The following is a 5138-nucleotide window of genomic DNA, read 5'->3' on the forward strand; positions in this document are numbered from 1 at the left end:
AACAAATGATCTTAGGTTTATGTGTATTATATCCAAGCAATTGAAACAAGTGTTAGAGTTTTGAAAAAAAATTGGCATTTGGATTTTGATCATTGTTTTGAGTTTTGTGATTAGCATTTTGAAAAATAACATAAAGGTTCTGAAATTAGTGCCAAAGTGATTCTAAAAAACTGTAAAAGGCATGCACAACAGTGCTTTATTTCAACTATCAGTGAAACTTTGCTGATAACAAATAAAATAATAAAATAATAAGTCAAGTCATCCAACAAGTCTCAATTATCTATCAGTCAGTAAAATCGTTGGAGTAACAATTTCCTCAGGTTCATATAATTAAATTGAATTTTGATTTTTGAACTTTTGGTTGGACAATAATTAGCATTTTCTTTTACAATGTTTTATAGAATAAACAATGAATATATTTATCAAGAAAATAATAATGAGATTACTGTAATAGGTAATACAAATATTTTTTAGGTGCAATCCTAATAAATAATTCACATTCATTTATATTCAGGGCGTTAATAAAGATGCGTCCATGACTGTTATGTCATACTGGTGGTTGACACATGCAGATAAACACAAATAAATCTCATTTTTGTTCATACAAAATAACGTCTACAAAACCGTACATGTTTGTCTTATAGTCAATCAACAGGCAATGTAATCTGCAGAAAGAACACAACCGTGAGCCTCAAATCCTGTGATTGATTAACTTGTCTTGGGACAACCTTCTAGTGTTTCATTCTTCATGCTTGACTTCCCCATCATGGCCACCATCTTGATCCCTACAAACATTACATCATCCTGCTGGCTGTCCTTCACTTGACCCCACAATCAATTGCTCAAAAGGGGGGGGATAACATAGACATCAAGTCCTCCTTGAAAATAAGCCAAAATGATAATGAAAACTTGTTATTGTGGTATAGAGTGTATTTTTGGAACTGAGTATATATGTAATGTTAGTTTAGTTCTACATTTCCATTAATCCTCTGCTGCTGATGGTGCTTACTGCCCAGGTCTCTTCTCCTGACATACATCATGTGGGAAAGTCAATAGAGCTGTTGGGATTTATGTGGGTTTGAATATTCTCTCTTCAAAACGATTTTTTGTAGATGAGGGGCACAAGCCCGACCACAAAAACAATTCATAAACATGAGTCATTTTCTTCAAACCTTCCACTGACAACCAAGGTCCCTGCTGTTTATAATTTCATCCTATTCTTCAGGAAAGGAACAAGAGGGTATTTTGATCCAACTGTGTTACTGAGAGTTACAAGAAATCCATTTTAGAGCATTCTTACTCATGGATATAATATAAAACTGAGCAGTAACCACGAAACACACTTAATAATCATACATATAAAAACATTGCAATTATCCAGTTTTTCTGCTGCAGAGGCTCTAAAAGTCAATGTGTCGCTACGATATGTGTTTCATAATGGTACACACAGTGTATGAGTGCCTACAGTGACCTGCCATATGTCCAATCAGGGGACACATAGACAGGCCTTGCTCTTGAGTCACAGCCTCCAGAAACATACCCAACATTTGCCATCTCCTCCACACAGCCTGTGGGATCACACACACAACCTTCACATGCATCACACATGCTGACACATGCTCACACAAGCTCCACCTCAGTGTCACATACAAACCCCATCCATCACCTCCAACCATCCCCAAGGACTTATCACCTAACGAACAGAAAAAAATCATCCTTTCGACTCTGTTTTTACATAACAGACCCGTCCTACCTAAAAGAAAATCAACAGCTGCCCCAATCATAGCCCCCCTTCCCCCTCCTTCCAAGAAGGCCTCCTACAGTGTTAGTCATGATAAATCTCCTGCGCCCACCCCCCACGCTCTGCTCCTTCCTCCCTCTGTCTCTTTCCACAGCCCTTGTGGTGTGTTTCAGTCGGGTCCAGCCCTCCACTCCCACTGTGCACCTCTACGCCTTCAACACACGGGAACAATCTCACTCTAACAGGCCCTGAATATGCAGATTGGTTAATTCAGCTGCAGTTGCTCTCTCCGTAAATGCATCTGCAGCACTTTCCAAAGACTGAGCAGCGAATAAATGCTTACGCTGGAGCTTTTTTTTTGGTGGTGGTTAGGGGGGAGTGCCTCTGTCCACGGCACACTGCAGCCAAGGATGGGATCTTAGAGGTGGGATGGGGTGAGCAGAACTAATAAGAGATTAGGACTTTGACCAAGGCAAATCTCAAGGCCCAGTTGGTGACCGATCCTGATCTGTCAGGGAGTAATTAATTTAATTGCGCTTTTCATCTTAGCTTAGTTAGTTAGTTGCATCTGCTCCTACTGATACCATCTTAGTTTCTCTGCAACTCACCTAGTTATAGCCTCTGCAGCAAACATTCCTTTAACATTTTCCAAAACAGCTGAGCGGGCAGGAATAACAGATCTTTTCCCAAATCGAGTCACATGAAACAGTAAACAGCAACCTCAGATTTGCATCCAAACTGCACGCACACTGTGTATGTAGAACATGTTTTTTCCATTCTTAAGAATTGAATAAGCTGCATATTCAGAATCATCTCAGCATTAATCCATATATTACTCACATGGAGACGGCAAATCCCCTGCAAAAGGTGACAGTTTACCATTTCTTATCATTAATCACTGAGGTTGTCTTTTTTAGAACAGAGAAAAATCACAAACTGTCAGATATGTGAGACTAGTGGTGTAAATAATAAAGAGAATCCGATTTTTGTGTAATACTAGAACAACAGATGGACCAATGCATCTCCCTAAAACATTAAGAAATGCTGATGAGGTGTTGTTGATGAACATAGAAAAAAACTCCTGCTCTACACAAAGGCAATGGGTGCATAAAAGACTGTAGTTTTCCCCCTCTCTCCATCTCTGTTGTGCTTTCTGCAGCCTTAGCACTAAAATCTGATTCAAGCTTTCTGTGAACAATTGCGATGCTTGCCAACAGAAATGACAGTGGGAGTGGGCCAGGAGCCAAAGTCCTCCCCTGACTATCAAGAGAGAAAAGCAATCAAAAGAAGCAATCAATATAAACAAAGTCTTAACTACTATTGAATATTTTGCTATACGCTGATGGGCAATGATAGTTATGGACCTTAATTCATACACTCAGTTGATTAATATCTTCAGTTTTCTGTTAAAATGGCCAATCAGGATTCAGGATTCTGTTAGAAAACAACCGCAGATCAACCAACGGCTCAGAGGCAGTGTTGTGTCTGTTGTGACATTTTAGTAGGATGCAATGGAAACTGCTCCTCGGCTCAGCATCCTGCAGTCTCATCACTCACTGTAAGGCGGACCGTTACTTCCATCAGCTGCATTTGAGCAAGTCAGCAAGTTTTCCTCTAGTGCACACACAGCCTGTACAAAAGAAATATACCGTGGAATTGCCGGGAGCCTTTAGCTGGGCTCTCAGTCTCTGGTGAGATAGTGGCCTCCTGAGCCGTTCAAAGCGTCCTCTGAGTGGCATGCCATTAAGACAAATGACATTGATGTGGCAAATCGCTATCTATATGACTTACAGAGCAGGAATATTAGAATACAGTGACACTACACTGCTTTTTACCATTCAGATGAAAGCTTATGATTGCTGTGTATGGCTCAAAATCAAGGCCACCACTAATCTGTCAATTACAGCTCAAAACATGTCTGGTTCAATAGACAGGAACTGAATGGTTATTTTGCAATAACTTTTCAAATTTATGTCTTTTGCTATTCACTTTTTTGATTTAGACAATGCACATTCTCATGCTGTAATACTGTCACAGTTTTTAGCCTTGTTAGTTGGACGGCTATGGGGATGGCAACGCCAACTATTGGATGGATTTCCATGACATTTTGTACAGACTTAACGGTGTCCAGAGGATGATTCCGGCATTAAAGACTTTGATGATCCCCTCCAGATTACCACCAGCAGGTTGATATTTTTGTGAAATACTCTATCTCAACAACTAGTAGACACACATATTGCCATTACTTTTTATACAGATATCCATGTTACCCAGAGGATAAATCCTCCTGACTTTGGTGATTCCCTAACGTTTCTTCTAGCGCCACCAGCAGGTCCAAATATTCACATTCCTAAAATAACAACAACTACTAAATGGATTGGCACACAAATTGGTACAGATATTAATGGTGCCCAGTTGGTCCCCTGACTTTTTCTCTAGCGCCACCATTAGATTGACATTTACGGTTTTGAGTTATGGGTCTCGACTCTTGCCATGAAATTATATTTAGACATTGATGTCACCCTCAGGATGAGTTGTAATAACGTTGGTGAACCTCTGACTTTACATCAGCATCATCATCAAGTCCAAAATGTATTGTGTCTAAGACTTTGGTTCATGACCAAATACCTGCAAAACTAATGACATTCCCATCAGCCTCAGCTGCACTTAGTGTTTAGTGCTGAGTAGCCAATATAAGCATGCTAACATGCTAAATGATGAACATGACAAACATTACAGCTTCTTAACATAATTGCCATTGTGAGCATGTTAGCAGCCTCACAGAGCAACACGCATGTATGTAGACTATTTGCCTCCTTAATAAATCAGCATGCCAGGAGTGACGCAACGCTCTGTGACACACAGCAACAACTAAGCTGAGAGTCGTTACTTACACATGAGGTATATAAAGATAAACACTCTGGGTACACTAATTGGTATTTCAAACTTTTTTCTACTATTTTAACATGGTTTGAAGCAAAAACAGCTGTAAGATATTTTGTCAAAAACTCACCTGTTCTCAACAGCCTACGAGTTCATCAGTAACTTACTAACAAGCCTTACTGTAAATGACATGAAGTGTTTGAGCTGAATTCACAGTCAGGTAATAGCTGAGCTGTCAACATGATATCATTTTCCGGAGTCGCCTGCTCTGTCCGGAAACAAAAAAGTACATGTGTGTAAAACAACTGTGTAAGCTTTGATTTGAGCTCTGACAACACTCAGCAAAGGATATTTCATTATTATTTTGTGTATTAAGACAAGAAAGAGTTTCACCTCAAGCATTTGGAACATTTTGAACTATTTAAGGATCAAAACATCTCATATCTGAATGTGATTATGGATGAAAGTTGTGTGTCTGTGTGTGTGTGTGTGTGTGTGTGTGTGTGTGTGTGTG

General features: G+C 39.5%; 1 protein-coding gene across 10 annotated transcripts in view; it reads right to left on the reverse strand.

Moving 5' to 3' along the window:
* tjp1b (tight junction protein 1b) overlaps positions 1-5138 on the reverse strand; it is a 66075-nt gene that overhangs the window by 41227 nt on the left and 19710 nt on the right. The gene's annotated exons all lie outside the window — the stretch shown is intronic.

The sequence above is a fragment of the Etheostoma spectabile genome, chromosome 8 (assembly GCF_008692095.1).
Source record: "Etheostoma spectabile isolate EspeVRDwgs_2016 chromosome 8, UIUC_Espe_1.0, whole genome shotgun sequence".
Classification (NCBI taxonomy): Eukaryota; Metazoa; Chordata; class Actinopteri; order Perciformes; family Percidae; genus Etheostoma; species Etheostoma spectabile.